We start from the raw sequence: 17,284 nt of genomic DNA on the forward strand, positions 1-17,284 counted from the left end.
ACCATTATTGTTGTTGAAACTTTGTTGAGGTCTCTGTTGATCCTTCCATGAGAAATTTGGAAGATTTCTCCATGAAGAATTATAGGAGTTTCCATAGGGTTCTCCCATGTAATTCACCTCTTCCATTGAAGGGTTCTCAGGATCATAAGCTTCTTCTTCAGATGAAGCGTCCTTAGTACTGCCTAGTGCAGCTTGCATTCCAGATAGACTTTGAGAAATCATATTGACTTACTGAGTCAATATTTTGTTCTGAGCCAGTATGGCATTCAGAGTATCAATCTCAAGAACTCATTTCTTCTGATTCGTCCCATTGCTCACAGGATTCCTTTCAGAAGTGTACATGAATTGGTTATTTGCAACCTTTTCAATGAGCTCTTGAGCTTCTGCAGGCGTCTTCTTTAGATGAAGAGGTCCTCCAGCAGAGCTATCCAATGACATCTTGGACAGTTCAGACAGACCATCATAGAAGATACCTATGATGCTCCATTCATAAAGCATGTCAAAAGGACACTTTCTGATCAATTGTTTGTATCTTTCCCAAGCTTCATAGAGGGATTCTCCTTCCTTCTGTCTGAAGGTTTGGACTTCCACTCTAAGCTTACTCAATTTTTGAGGTGGAAATAACTTTTCCAAGAAGGCATTGACTAGATTTTCCCAAGAGTTCAGGCTTTCTTTAGGTTGTAAGTCCAACCATATCCTAGCTCTGTCTCTTACAGCAAAAGGGAATAGCACAAGTCTGTAGACTTCAGGGTCAACCCCATTAGTCTTGACAGTGTCACAGATTTGCAAAAATTTAGCTAAAAACTGATGAGGATCTTCCAATGGAAGTCCATGGAACTTACAATTCTGTTGCATTAGAGAAACTAATTGAGGTTTAAGCTCAAAGTTGTTTGCTCCAATGGCAGGGATAGAGATGCTTCTCCCATAGAAGTCGGGAGTCGGTGCAGTAAAGTCACCCAGCACCTTCCTTGCATTGTTAGCATTGTTGTTGTTTTCGGCTGCCATGGGTTCTTCTTCTTTGAAGATTTCTGTTAGGTCCTCTACAGAGAGTTGTGCCTTAGCTTCTCTTAGCTTTCGCTTCAAGGTCCTTTCAGGTTTAGGGTCAGCTTCAACAAGAATGCTTTTGTCTTTGCTCCTGCTCATATGAAAGAGAAAAAAACAAGAAAATATGGAATCCTCTATGTCACAGTATAGAGATTCCTTGAGGTGTTAGAGGAAAAGAAAAATAGAAGGAAGAGGTAGAAGAATTCGAACTTATCAAGAAAGATGGAGTTCGAATTGTGCATTAAGGAGGAGTGTTGGTCCATAAATAGAAGGATGTGAGAAGAGGGGAAGAAATTTTTGAAAATAAATTAAAAAGATTTTAAAAACATTTTGAAAAAATACTAATTAATTTTCGAAAACTAAGAGTGGAAAAGAAATCAAGTGATTTTTGAAAAAGATTTTGAAATTGGAAATCAAAAAGATATGATTGAAAACTATTTTAAAAAAGATGTGATTAAGAAGATATGATTGAAAAGTTATGGTTTTAAAAAGATGTGATTGAGAAGATATGATTTGAAAAACAATTTAAAAAGATTTGATTTTAAAAATTAATAACCTGCCTAACAAGAAAGATATGATTCAGACATTAAACCTTTCTCAACAGAAAAGGCAACATACTTGAAATGTTGAATCAAATCATTAATTGATAGCAAGTATTTTTGAAAAATAAAGAAATTGATTATGATTGAAAAGATATGATTTGAAAAAGATTTGATTTTGAAAAATTTTAAAAACTTGAAAAAAATTTGAGTTAAAAACAGAATCTTTCCTCTTGTGCCATCCTGGCGTTAAACGCCCAGAATGGTATACATTCTGGCATTTAACGCCCAAATCACTACCCTTTTGGGCGTTAAACGCCCAACCAGGCACCCTGGCTGGCGTTTAAACGCCAGTTTTCCTTTCTCACTGGGCGTTTTGAACGCCCAGCTTTTTCTGTGTAATTCCTCTGCTGAATGTTCTGAATCTTCAATTCTCTGTATTATTGGCTTGAAAAAAACACAAATTAAAATTTTTTTGGAATTTTAATAATGAGGAATAATTAAAATGCAACTAAAATCAAATAAACAATGCATGCAAGATACCAAACTTAGAAGTTTGTATACTATTGACACTAACAAAATGAGAATGCATATGAGAAACAACAAAACACACAAGACAAGAGAATTTAAAGATCAGAACAAGGAAATCATCAAGAACAACTTGAAGATTAATGAAGACACATGAATGAATTCGAAAAATGCAAGAAGAAAGGAAACATGCAATTGACACCAAACTTAAAATGAGACACTAGACTCAACAAGCCACACAAAATATTTTTGGTTTTTATGATTTTGTAATTTTTTTGGTTTTTTTTTTCGAAAATTAAGTGGAACAGAAAATAAAGATATCAAAATTCTTAATGAGAATTCCAGGAATCATGCAATGTTAGTCTAAAGCTTTAGTCTAAAGAAATTAGACATGGCTAGCCAAGCTTCAGCAGGACATTGCATTCAAGAGCTAAATTGATGAGAATCAATCAGCTTTGGTGATGATAAGAACATCACCTTGAAACACTAGAATTCATTCTTAAGAACTCTGAAAAATACCTAATCTAAGCAACAAGATGAACCGTCAGTTGTCCAAACTCAACAATCCCCGGCAACGGCGCCAAAAACTTGGTGCACGAAATTGTGATCATCAATGGCGCCATCAACATGGAATGCTCAATTGCAATCTCAACTCTTTATCACAATTTTGCACAACTAACCAGCAAGTGCACTGGGTCGTCCAAGTAATAAACCTTACGCGAGTAAGGGTCGATCCCACGGAGATTGTTGGTATGAAGCAAGCTATGCTCACCTTGTAAATCTTAGTCAGGCAGATTCAAATGGTTATGAATGATATATGAATAAAGCATAAAGATAGAGATGCTTATGTAATTCATTGGTGAGAATTTCAGATAAGTGTATGGAGATGCTTTGTCCCTTTTGTCTCTCTGCTTTCCTACTGTCTTCATCCAATCCTTCTTACTCCTTTCCATGGCAAGCTGTATGTTGGGCATCACCGTTGTCAGTGGCTACAGTCCCGTCCTCTCAGTGAAAATGTTCAACGCACCCTGTCACGGCACGGCTAATCATCTGTCGGTTCTCAATCAGGTTGGAATAGAATCCAGTGATTCTTTTGCGTCTGTCACTAACGCCCAGCCTTCAGGAGTTTGAAGCTCATCACAGTCATTCAATCATTGAATCCTACTCAGAATACCACCGACAAGGTTTAGACCTTCTGGATTCTCTTGAATGCCGCCATCAATTCTACCTTATACCACGAAGATTCTGATTAAGGAATCCAAGAGATAGACATTCAAGCCTTGTTTGCTTGTAGAACAGGAGTGGTTGTCAGGCATGCGTTCATAAGTGAGAATGATGATGAGCATCACATAATCATCACATTCATCAAGTTCTTGAGTGCGAATGAATATCTTGGAATAAGAACAAGCTGAATTGAATAGAAGAACAATAGTAATTGCATTAATACTCGAGGTACAGCAGAGCTCCACACCTTAATCAATGGTGTGTAGAAACTCCACCGTTGAAAATACATAAGAACAAGATCTAGGCATGGCCGTGAGGCCAGCCTCCCATGATCTAAGATAGCATAAAACTACTCAAACATAGCTACCAAGATTGATCCTAAGATCGAAAATGATCAAAAGATCCTAAGATCCAAAGATGAAAATACAATAGCAAAAGGTTCTATTTGTAGAGAACTAGTAACCTAGGGTTTACAAAGATGAGTAAAAGACATAAAAATCCACTTCCAGGCCCACTTGGTGTGTGCTTGGGCTGAACATTGAAGCTGTCATGTGTGGAGACTTTTCTTGGAGTTAAACGCCAGCTTTTGTGCCAGTTTGGGCGTTTAACTCCCATTCTTGTGCCAGTTCCGGCGTTTAACACCGGGCAGTTTTGAGCTGATTTGGAACGCCGGTTTAGGCCATCAAATCTCGAGCAAAGTATTGACTATTATACATTGCTGGAAAGCCCAAGATGTCTACTTTCCAACGCCGTTGAGAGCGCGCCAATTGGGCTTCTGTAGCTCCAGAAAATCCACTTCGAGTGCAGGAAGGTCAGAATCCAACAGCATCTGCAGTCCTTTTCAGTCTTTGAATCAGATTTTTGCTCAGATCCCTCAATTTCAGCCAGAAAATACCTGAAATCACAGAAAAACACACAAACTCATAGTAAAGTCTAGAAAAGTGAATTTTAACTAAAAACTAATAAAAATATACTAAAAACTAACTAAAACATACTAAAAACATACTAAAAACAATGCCAAAAAGCGTATAAATTATCCGCTCATCAGTCCTTTCAGGTTCAGGGTCAGCCTCAACAAGAATGCTTTTGTCTTTGTTCCTGCTCATATGAAAGAGAAGAGAACAAGAAAATATGGAATCCTCTCTATCACAGTATAGAGATTCCTTGAGGTGTCAGAGGAAAAGAAAAATAGAAGGAGGAGGTAGAAGAATTCGAACTTATCACCAAAGACAGAGTTCAAATTGTGCATTGAGGAGGAGTGTTAGTCCATGAATAGAAGGATGTGAGAAGAGGGGAAGAAATTTTCGAAAATTAAGTAAAAGATTTTTTTTAAAAAACAGTTTGAAAAATACTAATTGATTTTCGAAAACTAAGAGTGGAAAAGAAATCAAGTGATTTTTGAAAAAGATTTTGAAATTAGAAATCAAAAAGATATGATTGAAAACTGTTCCGAGGGTTACCTGAAACGTGTAGCTCGGTCGTCTGGACGAGATCTTCTATGTTGTGTCCGACTTGATGATGGTGGCTGGGGCCGCCGTGTCCGACTTGTTGGACTTGGTGATGGTGCTGATCCTTCGTCCCCGGAGGGTGGGGGGTACCTGCAAGGGACTCCGATGCTTAAGTTAGCATGGGTATTAAACAGGTTTTTTGTAGAATCAGAGTATGAGTTATACCTGGGTGCTCCAGTGTATTTATAATGGTGAGATGTGGCCTCTTGTGGATAAGATAAGTTAGTTATCTTATATCTTTATCTTATCTTTAAGTGAGGTCATCTTATCTTCAAGGGAACCGCCTTTATCTTTCTGGGCTTTGGCTGCCTTTAGATTGGGCTGTGTTCCTTCGTTTTGGGCCTGCTTTGGGCTCCTTTGGCGAGTTGGCCGAGCTCTTTGAGAAGAGGTCGGGCATTTGGCCGAGCTCTTTGAGAAGAGGTCGGGCATTTGGCCGAGCTCTTTGCGAAGAGGTCGGTCGGCTTGTCGCTAAACATCCCGGGTCGGACAGCTTGACCCAGGGTATGAACAGTGCCCCTGCTTGAGTTCGATCTTTCCATGAGATCATGCTTTTCAGAGCTTCAATCTCTTTGGAAGTCGTGCTCAAGCATCTGTCTGGCTTGTTTCTTCATTGCTTTGCAATCTTTGTAGATTTTCTAGAGGTTTGGTACTTCACAGTCCGTCCTCTTTTGAGTAGTAGTGTGGGTTTTCTACCCTTGCCTTTTGGATCACGCCTTGCTTTTGTGTTTGACAACCCTCTGCTTTGGTGAAGTTTATCCTTGCGGCTTGATATCCGGACTCTTAGTGACTTGTCTGATGAATTTTTAGTGTTCTTTGTATAGAACCTTTTTTAGTCTCGGATGACGTACGTAGCCCTGTTTTGAGATTGTGCCTTCTTTGAGTGGAGTTGTATCCCTTTTAGCTAAGCACTTTTGAGCTTTAAGGTTTTTTCTTAACCTTTTGGCTTGTTCTTTTTTGAGATTGTACTTGCGCCTCTTCTTAGCTGACGTCGACCTGTACGACTTTGCCCCTGCTTGAGTTCGATCTTTCCGTGAGATCGTGCTCTCTTTGGGGGAAGTCGTACTCAAGCATCCTGACTTTGGTCGATCTTGAGTAGTTTTATCTTGTGCGAGTTTGGCATTGCCTTTTTTAGTTTGTTGAGAGGTCTTTTCAGCCTTCTTCCGACTTGTTTGTCTTCACTGTTCGGGCTTTTTAGTCATAATCCAACAACTTTTTAGGTATAGTTCCTGATGGGAAACCTTTTATAGTCTGTTTGGATGACTTTTTAGCGCCGTTTTGATTTGTGCTTTTGCCTTTTAAGTAGTGTCTTTTTTCAAGACTTTGTACCTTTTAGCAAAGCATTCCTGGCATTCCTCTGGCCGTTGCGAGATGTCTTTGTCCCCTTTGTGGATCTTTGTAGAGTGTCGGTATTTTATTGTCCGACCTCTTTTGATCACTGCCGGTTTTGTCCACTTTCTGCTTGATTGAGGTGGTCTTTGGGGCTAACTTGTCCGACAACTTTTTAGTGTTCTTTGGTAGAACCTTTTTAGTTTGGTCTGAACAATTTTGATAGCCTTGTCATGGAGCCGTGGCTTTTTGGGCAAAGCTATGTCCCTTTTAGCGCACGCTTTTCGTTGGTCCAATTTCTAGTGTCGACGAGCTGTAGCTTTGGTCCGACTTCTTTGTCGGTCCGAGCTGTAGCTTTGGGCCGACTTCTTCATGTCGGTCGCTTCTAAGTTATTTCTAGTAATCCTCTTTATTGGACCTCTGTCAGGTCTCTTTCAGGGATTACTTTTTATAACTTTTTGTTTATGGGACGACTTCTTTATGTCAGTCCCTTCTCCAAGTTTATTTTTGTAATCCTCTTTCTTGGACCTTTGTCAGATCTCTTTCAGGGATTACTTTTATAACTTGTCCGTTGTAGGAGACCGACTTCTTTATGTCGATCTCTTCTAAGTTATTTCGTAACCCTCTTTCTTGGACCTTTGTCAGGTATCTTTCAGGGATTACTTTTATAACTTCTCACATTAATTTGAACCTCGTCGCTTTATCTTTGCCGACCTTGTGTGGCCTTTTGGCAAATGATTTTTTGCGTTTTGTCGAGCATAAATTAATGCGCCTTGGTATAGCAGTGAATTTTGTTTTCACTTTGTCGAAATCGAATGATGAATTCGGTTTTCATCGTGGTCGGGCGGTGAAGTTGGTTTTCACCTTGCCGACTTGTCGCTTTGTAATCGGACGATGAGTTTGGTTTTCATCTTGCCGACTTTGTCGTGATCGGGCGATGATTTTGGTGTTTCACCTTGCCGACCTGCCGTAGTCGGGCGTCTTGGTAGGAAACTTTTTAGGGAATCTGCAATCTTTTAAACAATAATATAAAGATAAGAGTGTGTACATGTTAGTACTTACCTTTCTAGGTTGGGCAATCTTTTTGGATCTCGGCCTGGCGCCCTTTTTAGATTGCAGGCATGCCATGACCTTGGTAGCTCTTGCCCTTCAAGTTCGGGCAGTCTGTAGCAATCTTTCCCCAGTTCTTCTAAACAACTTGGTATGGTCCTTTCCAGTTGGGTGCTAGCTTTCCTTCTCCAGGTCGAGTTGTTCCGATATCATTTCGGATTAGGATAAGGTTGTTGTTGGCAAAGCTTCGCTGTACTACCTTCTGATTGTATCTTGAGGCCATTCGACGTTTTAACGCCTCTTCCTTGATCGGAGCTCTCTCTCGGACTCTTGGAAGTAGGTCGAGTTCTTTCCTTTGGATTTGGGAGTTGACCTCTTCATTGTAGAAGATCATTCTTGGGGGATCTTTCTTCGATCTCTACTGGGATCATTGCCTCCATTTCGTAAATCAATCGGAAGGGTGATTCCCCCGTGGTGAAGTGTGGAGTTGTCCGATATGCCCATAGGACTTGTGGGAGCTCTTCAGCCCAAGCTCCCTTTGTGTCCTTTAGTCTCCGTTTTAACCTAGCTAGTATGACTTTGTTGGCAGCTTCTGCTTGTCCATTGGCTTGTGGGTGTTCTACGGATGTGAATTGGTGCTTTTAATAATGTTTCTGTACAAGAATTTCTGACTTCTTTGAGCAGTGGCATTAACTAGGGGCTCTGCCTCAATCCATTTTGTGAAGTAATCCACCTCTACAATGAGGAACTTTGACTTGTCCCGATCCTTTGGGGAAATAGTCCGAGGAGGTCGAGTCCCCTCTTTGCGAATGGCCAAGGTGATGTTGCACTAATGAGCTCCTCTGGTGGGGCAATGTGGAAGTTGGCATACTTTTTGATGTAAAGCTTTGACTTTGTATTTGGGTTTTTACTCTGTTGTTGCCTCAAAGGGTGCCCCTGGACTTTTGTGTGAATCCTGGGGTTTCCCTTTTACTGCCACGTCTGTCACTTGATGTTTTGCTGTTATTGTCCGAGTTGTTTCCTTATTTGCCCGAGTTGTTTGGTAGTAACCCCATAGTTTGACCTATGTCTTTGAGATATATATTAAGATCCCGGACAGCGTGTCTGATTAGCTGGATTTCATAGTTTAAATGCGTGTTACTGTGGCTGACCCTGAGTACATCCCTTATACCGCCTTCGAGACCGATTTGTTGTGGTCTTGTAATGTAGCTCGGATGAGGCTTCTGTTATTGCCCCTTGGTTGGCTAGTTTTGAAAATGCATCAGCTCGGGCATTCTGCTCTCAAGGTATGTGTCGGACCTCATATCCCCGAATTGTCCGAGCTGTTGGTGCTGGCTGGTTTTGAAAATGCATAAGCTCGGGCATTCTATGTGTCAGACTTCATTTTCCCCGATTTGTCCGAGCTATTTTTTGTTTTTGTCCAGAGTCCCCCGAATTGTCCGAGATGTTCTCTGGTTTTGTCCAAGGTCTCCCGAATTATCCGAGCTGTCTTCTGTAGGATTCTTCCAGCTAAGTTTGTTTTCTGCAGGATGCCCTTTATTGGCTGGTTGGTTGGAACTCTGATAGTGTGAGCTTGAAAGTATGGGTGGAGTCGTCGAGAGGTGAGTATGAGGGTGTAGGCGAACTTTTTCTATATGTTGATAGGTTAGTTCGGTCCCTTGTAAAGCTTTGCTGATGAAGTAGACGGGTTGTTTCCCACTTTCGTCTTCTTTGACTAGTGCTGAGGCTATTGCCTGACTTCCCACTGCGAGGTATAATGAGTTCTTCACTTTCCCGTGGTCTGGAAAGGATGGGTGGTTGCCCCAAGAATTTTGAAATCTCGGAAGGCTTGTTCGTACTCCGTTGTCCTTTTCAACTCGTCCGACCTTCTTGGTGTGAGGTGGACGTTCAATTCGTCCGACCTCTTTGGTGTGAGGTAGATGTTTAACTCGTTCGACCTCTTTGGTATGAGGTGGACCTTCAACTCGTCCGATCTCTTGGTTGTGAGGTGGATCTTCAATTCGTCCGACCTCTTTGGTGTGAGGTAGATGTTTAACTCGTTCGACCTCTTTGGTATGAGGTGGACCTTCAACTCGTCCGATCTCTTGGTTGTGAGGTGGACCTTCAACTTGTCCAACCTCTTTGGTGTGGGGTGGACCTTAAACTCGTCCGACCTCTTTGGTGTGAGGTGGACCTTAACTCGTCCGACCTCTTTAGTGTGAGGTGGACTTTCAACGCGTCCGACCTCTTTAGTGTGAGGTGGACCGTTAACTTGTCCGACCTCTTTGGTGTGAGGTGGACCTTAACTCGCCCGACCTCTTTCTCCTTTTTGCTTTTGATTGGGCGAGGTGGTGGGATCTTTTCGGGTTGATCTTCTCTTTTCTTGGACTCTTTATCCTTTTCCCGTGGTGGGTTAGGAGAATTCGGTTTTTGAGGTCTCTCCTAGTCGAGAGTTTTCCTCCATGTTGATGCCCGTTCCTGCATCTCGTTCAGGGATGTTGGGTGCTTCTTGGATATTGAGTGGCTGAGAGGTCCTTCTCTTAGGCCATTGATGAGTCCCATGATGGCCGCTTTTGTTGGAAGACTTTGTATGTCAAGGCATGCGTTGTTGAATCTTTCCATGTAGCTGTGAAGGCTTTTCTGATCTCCTTGTTTAATTCCCAGCAAGCTTGAAGTGTGTTTGGCTTTATCCTTCTGGATGGAGAACCTGGCGAGGAATCTTCTTAACAAGGTCGTCAAACTTGTGATGGATCTTGGAGACAAACTGTCGAAGCACCATATTGCTGTCTTCGTTAGAGTAGTCGGGAAGACTTTGCATCGAATGGCGTCCGATGTGTCGGTGAGGTACATTCTTCTGAATTTACTGAGATGATGGCTTGGATCCAATGTGCCGCCGTACGGGATCATGTCGGAAGCCTTGAAGTCCTTTGGGACTTTAGCTTTCATGATATCTTTGGTGAATGGGTCTTGATCTTTGTAGGGGCTGTCTTCGTGACCAGATCGAGTTGTTTTGGCCTTGAGATCTGCTTCGAGTTTTAGGAGCTTGTCCTTTAACTTGTGGCATCACCTAACTTCCCTTCGTAGGTCTCTCTCAGCTTCTTGTTGATGTTCCACCTTTTTTTTTTTTCGAGTTGCTTTAAGCGATCTTGAAGTGCCTCCATAGCCTCCTCTTTTGGCGAATTCTCGCCTTTGGTGGGTTGAAGAGTATCTTTTGGTGTAGTATCCGCGTCTTTGTGCGGTGTTCTATCCTCTAGATCTGAATCATGGTCGTTGTCATGGTTGTCCGCCATGGTGAGGGGATGACTTCCAGGGTCCCCGGCAACGGCGCCAATGTTCCGAGGGTTACCTGAAATGTGTAGCTCGGTCGTCTGGACGAGATCTTCTATGTTGTGTCCGACTTGATGATGGTGGCTGGGGCCGCCGTGTCCGACTTGTTGGACTTGGTGATGGTGCTGATCCTTCGTCCCCGGAGGGTGGGGGGTACCTGCAAGGGACTCCGATGCTTAAGTTAGCATGGGTATTAAACAGGTTTTTTGTAGAATCAGAGTATGAGTTATACCTGGGTGCTCCAGTGTATTTATAATGGTGAGATGTGGCCTCTTGTGGATAAGATAAGTTAGTTATCTTATATCTTTATCTTATCTTTAAGTGAGGTCATCTTATCTTCAAGGGAACCGCCTTTATCTTTCTGGGCTTTGGCTGCCTTTAGATTGGGCTGTGTTCCTTCGTTTTGGGCCTGCTTTGGGCTCCTTTGGCGAGTTGGCCGAGCTCTTTGAGAAGAGGTCGGGCATTTGGCCGAGCTCTTTGAGAAGAGGTCGGGCATTTGGCCGAGCTCTTTGCGAAGAGGTCGGTCGGCTTGTCGCTAAACATCCCGGGTCGGACAGCTTGACCCAGGGTATGAACAAAAACTATTTTGAAAAAGATGTGAGAAAAATATATGATTGAAAAGATATAGTTTTAAAAAGATATGATTGAGAAGATATGATTTGAAAAATAATTTAAAAAGATTTGATTTTTAAAAAATTAATGACTTGGCTAACAAGAAAAGATATGATTTAAACATTAGACCTTTCTCAACAGAAAAGGCAACATACTTGAAATGTTGAATCAAATCATTAATTGTTAGCAAGTATCTTTGAAAATGGAAAGAAATTGATTTTGAAAACATATGATTGAAAACATATGATTGAAAAGATATGATTTGAAAAAGATTTGATTTTGAAAAATTTTGAAAACTTGAAAAAATTTTGAGTTAAAAATAAAATCTTCCCTCTTTTGCCATCCTGGCGTTAAACACCCAGAATGGTATCCATTCTGGCATTTAACGCCCAAAGCTCTACCCTTTTGGGCGTTAAACGCCCAGCCAGGCACCCTGGCTGGCGTTTAAACGCCAGTTTGCCTTCCTCACTGGGTGTTTTGAACGTCCAGCTTTTTCTGTATAATTCCTCTGCTGTATATTCTGAATCTTCAATTCTCTGTATTATTGACTTGAAAAGACACAAATTAAAATATTTTTTTGGATTTTTAATAATGAGGAATAATCAAAATGCAACTAAAATCAAATAAACAATGCATGCAAGACACCAAACTTAGTAGTTTGTATACTACTGACACTAACAAAATGAGAATGCATATAACAAAACACTCAAGTCAAGAGAATTCAAAGATCAGAGCAAGAAAATCATCAAGAACATCTTGAAGATCACTTAAGACACATGAATGAATGTAAGAAGAACAGAAACATGCAATTGACACCAAACTTAACATGAGACACTAGACTCAACAAGAAACATAAAATATTTTTGGTTTTTATGATTTTGTAATTTTTTGGATTTTTCGAAAATTAAGTGAAAAAGAAAATGAAGATATCAAAATTCTTAATGAGAATTCCAGGAATCATGCAATGTTAGTCTAAAGCTTCAGTCTAAAGAAATTAGACATGGCTAGCCAAGCTTCAGTAGGACATTGCATTCAAGAGCTAAATTGATGAGAATCAATCAGCTTTGGTGATGATAAGAACATCACCATGAAACACTAGAATTCATTCTTAAGAATTCTGAAGATAAATACCTAATCTAAGCAACAAGATGAACCGTCAGTTGTTGATGAGCGGATAATTTATACGCTTTTTGGCATTGTTTTTAGGTAGTTTTTAGTAAGTTCAAGCTACTTTTAGGGATGTTTTCATTAGTTTTTATGTTAAATTTACATTTCTGGACTTTACTATGAGTTTGTGTGTTGTTCTGTAATTTCAGGTAATTTCTGGCTGAAATTGAGGGACTTGAGCAAAACTCTGAAAAAGGCTGACAAAAGGACTGCTGATGCTGTTGGAATCTGACCTCCCTACACTCAAAATGGATTTTCTGGAGCTACAAAACTCCAAATAGCGCGCTCTCAACGGCGTTGGAAAGTAGACATTCAGAGCTTTCCAGCAATATATAATAGCCCATACTTTATTTGGAAATTGACGACGTAACTTGGCGTTGAACGCCAAGTACATGCTGCTGTCTGGAGTTAAAAGCCAGAAACACGTCATGATCCGGAGTTGAACGCCCAAAACAAGTTATAACTTGGAGTTCAACTCCAAGAGAAGCCTCAGCTCGTGGATAGATCAAGTTTAGCCCAAGCATACACCAAGTGGGCCCTGGAAGTGGATTTATGCATCAATTACTTACTCATGTAAACCCTAGTAGCTAGTCTAGTATAAATAGGATAATTTACTATTGTATTAGACATCTTTTGACAGTTTGATCTTTTGACTGTTTAGTCTTTGATCATTTGGTCTTTTGATCATTCAGGGGGCTGGCCATTCGGCCATGCCTGAACCTTTCACTTATGTATTTTCAACGGTGGAGTTTCTGCACACCATAGATTAAGAGTGTGGAGCTCTCATGTACCTCAAGTTTCAATACAATTACTATTACTTTCTATTCAATTCTCTTTTATTCTTATTCCAAGATATACGTTGCACAACATTTTGATGAATGTGATGATCCGTGACACTCATCATCATTCTCACCTATGAACGCGCGTGACTGACAACCACTTCCGTTCTACCTTAGGCCGGGCGCATATCTCTTAGATTCCCCAACAGAATCTTCGTGGTATAAGCTAGACAGATGGCGGCATTCATGGGGATCCGAAAAGTCTAACCTTGTCTGTGGTATTCCGAGTAGGATCCTGTGAATCCAGAAAGTCTAACCTTGTCTGTGGTATTTCGAGTAGGATTCCGGTATTGAATGACTGTGACGAGCTTTAAACTCCTGAAGGCTGGGCGTTAGTGACAAACGCAAAAGAATCAAGGGATTCTACTCCAACCTAATTGAGAACCGACAGATGATTAGCCGTGCTGTGACAGAGCATTTGGACCATTTTCACTGAGAGGATGGGATGTAGCTATCAACAAGGGTGATGCCTCCAGACGATTAGCCGTGCAGTGACAGCGCATAGGACCATTTTCCTGAGAGGATTAAAAGTAGCCATTGATGATGGTGATGCCCTACATACAGCTTGCCATGGAAAGGAATAAGAAGGATTGGATGAAAGCAATAAGAAAGTAGAGATTCGAAAGGATTCTAGCATCTCCACACGCCTATCTGAAATTCCCACTATTGATTTACATAAGTATTTCTATCTCTTTTTATTTTCTATTTATTATTAATTATTCGAAAACCCATAAACCAATTTAATCTGCCTAATTGAGATTTACAAGGTGACCATAGCTTGCTTCATACCAACAATCTCTGTGGGATCAACCCTTACTCACGTAAGGTATTACTTGGATGACCCAGTACACTTGCTGGTTAAGTTGAACGGAGTTGTGTCCACACATAGCCAAGAGCCATAATAATGATTCCATACAATAACAAAGAGTACTACATTGATGTGATCACAATTTCGTCCACCAAGTTTTTGGCGCCGTTTCCGGGGATTGTTCGAGTATGGACAACTGACGGTTCATCTTGTTGCTCAGATTAGGTAATTTTCTTTTCAAAAATCTTTTTCAAAAATTTTTCTTTTATTTTTCGTTTTTCCAAAAATATTTTCAAAAAAATTAATAAAAATCCAAAAAAATTAATAAAATCATAAAAATAAAAAAAATATTTTGTGTTTCTTGTTTGAGTCTTGAGTCAATTTTTAAGTTTGGTGTCAATTGCATGTTTTAAAAATTTTTTCTTGCATTTGTTGTTCTTGACAAGTCTCCTTGTTTGATCTTGATGTTTTCTTGTTTTGTGTTGTTTGTTGTTTTTCATATGCATTTTTTGTTTGTTAGAATCCAGGCATTAAAGATTTCTAAGTTTGGTGTCTTGCATATTTTCTTTGCATAAAAAAATTTTCAAAATTATGTTCTTGATGTTCATCATGATCTTCAAAGTGTTCTTGGTGTTCATCTTGACATTCATAGCATTCTTGCATGCATTCATTTTTTTGATCTAAAAATTCCATGCATTGAGTATTTTTGTTGTTTTTCTCTATCATAATTAAAAATTCAAAAATCAAAAAAATATCTTTTCCTTATTTCCCTCCAAATTTTCGAAATTTTGGGTTGACTTGGTCAAAAATTTTTAAAAAATTAGTTGTTTCTTACAAGTCAAGTCAAATTTTCAATTTTAAAAATCTTATCTTTTCAAAATCTTTTTCAAAAATCATATCTTTTTCATTTTTTTTCTATTTCTAAAAAATTTCAAAATTCTTTTTCAAATTATTTTCAAAATCTTTTTCTTATCTTTATATCAAATTTTCGAAAATTAGCTAACAATTAATGTGATTGATTCAAAAATTTGAAGTTTGTTACTTGCTTGTTAAGAAAGGTTCAATCTTTAAGTTCTAGAATCTTATCTTGTAGTTTCTTGTTAGTGAAGTAATTAATTTCAAATTTTTAAATTAAATCTTTTTATCTCTTATCTTATCTTTTTCAAAAATTTTATCTTTTTCAAAATTTGATTTCAAAATATCTTATCTAACTTCTTATCTTCTTATCTTTTCAAATTTGATTCTAACATCTTTTTCAACTAACTATTTGACTCTTTGTTTGTTTCTTATCTTTTTCAAAACCACCTAACTACTTTTCCCTCTCTAATTTTCTAAAATATCTCACCTCTTTTTCAAAAATTCTTTTTGTTCTAAATTTTAATTTTAATTATATCTTATATTTAATTTTCGAAAATTACTAACCCCTTTTTCAAAATTATTTTCGAAATTCTCCCTCTCTTTTCATATTCTATTTAATTATTTATTTACTAACACTTCTCTTCACCTCTCTTCATCTAAAAATCCGAACCATTCTTCTTCACTCTTCCCCCCTTTCTTTTTCTACTAACATAAAGGAATCTCTATACTGTGACATAGAGGATTCCTCTTTCTTTTCTTGTTTTCTTCTCTTTCATATGAGCAGGAACAAGGATAAAAGCACTCTTGTTGAAATTGATCCAGAACCTGAAAGGACTCTGAAGAGAAAATTAAGAGAAGCTAAGTTACAACAATCCAGAAACAACCTTTTAGAAATTTTCGAACAAGAGAAGGAGATGGCAGCCGAAAATAATAATAATGCAAGGAGAATGCTTGGTGACTTCACAAAGCCAACGTCCAAATTTGATGGAAGAAGCATCTCCATTCCTGCCATTGGAGCCAATAATTTTGAGCTTAAGCCTCAATTAGTTGCTTTAATGCAACAAAACTGCAAGTTTTATGGACTTCCATCTGAAGATCCTTATCAGTTTTTAACTGAATTCTTGCAGATCTGTGAGACTGTAAAGACGAATGGAGTTGATCCTGAAGTCTACAGACTCATGCTTTTCCCTTTTACTGTAAGAGACAGAGCTAGAATATGGTTGGATTCACAACCCAAGGATAGCCTGGACTCCTGGGATAAGCTGGTCACAGCCTTCTTGGATAAATTCTTTCCTCCTCAAAAGCTGAGCAAGCTGAGAGTGGATGTTCAAACCTTCAAACAAAAAGATGGTGAATCCCTCTATGAGGCTTGGGAAAGATACAAACAGCTGACCAAAAGATGTCCATCTGACATGTTTTTAGAATGGACCATATTAGATATATTCTATTATGGTCTATCTGAATTTTTGAAAATGTCATTGGACCATTCTGCAGGTGGATCTATTCACCTAAAGAAAACGCCTGAAGAGGCTCAAGAACTCATTGACATGGTTGCAAATAACCAGTTCATGTACACTTCTGAGAGGAATTCCGTGAATAATGGGATACCTCAGAAGAAAGGAGTTCTTGAAATTGATGCTCTGAATGCCATATTGGCTCAGAATAAAGTGTTGACTCAACAGGTCAACATGATCTCTCAAAATCTGAATGGATGGCAACATGCATCCAACAGTACTAAAGAGGCACCTTCTGAAGAAGCTTATGATCCTGAGAAACCTGCCATGGCAGAGGTTAATTACATGGGTGAACCTTATGGAAACACCTATAACTCATCATGGAGAAATCATCCAAATTTCTCATGGAAGGATCAACAAAAGCCTCAACAAGGCTTTAACAATGGTGGACGCAATAGGCTGAGCAATATCAAGCCTTTTCCATCATCTTCTCAGCAACAGATAGAGAATTCTGAACAAAACACTTCTAATTTAGCCAATCTAGTCTCTGATCTGTCAAAGGCCACTTTCAGTTTCATGAGTGAAACAAGATCCTCCATCAGAAATCTGGAGGCACAAGTGGGCCAGCTGAGTAAGAAAATCATTGAAACTCCTCCCAGTATTCTCCGAAGCAATACAGAAGAAAATCCAAAAGGAGAGTGCAAGGCCATTGATATAATCAATATGGCCGAATGCACAAGGGAGGAGGAGGACGAAAATCCTAGTGAGGAAGACCTCCTGGGACGTCCCTCAAGCAAGAAGGAGTTTCCTATTAAGGATCCAAAGGAATCTGAGGCTCATATAGAGACCATAGAGATTCCATTAAATCTTCTTCTTCCATTCATGAGCTCTGAAGACTATTCTTCCTCTGAAGACGATGAAGATGTGACTGGAGAGCAAGTTGCTCAATATTTAGGAGCTATCATGAAGCTGAATGCCAAGTTGTTTGGTAATGAGACTTGGGAAAGTGAACCTCCCTTGC

The 17,284-nt window shown here is 39.5% G+C and overlaps 1 non-coding gene across 1 annotated transcript; it reads left to right on the plus strand.

Annotated features, from left to right (window-relative positions):
- The first annotated feature begins 492 nt into the window (after nucleotides 1–492).
- On the plus strand, nucleotides 493–600 carry LOC130953076 (small nucleolar RNA R71). The gene has a single exon (XR_009075249.1). It is a non-coding gene; the product is annotated as a small nucleolar RNA R71 (small nucleolar RNA).
- Nucleotides 601–17,284: the final 16,684 nt, after the last annotated feature.

The sequence above is a fragment of the Arachis stenosperma genome, chromosome 9 (assembly GCF_014773155.1).
Source record: "Arachis stenosperma cultivar V10309 chromosome 9, arast.V10309.gnm1.PFL2, whole genome shotgun sequence".
In the NCBI taxonomy this organism is placed as follows: Eukaryota; Viridiplantae; Streptophyta; class Magnoliopsida; order Fabales; family Fabaceae; genus Arachis; species Arachis stenosperma.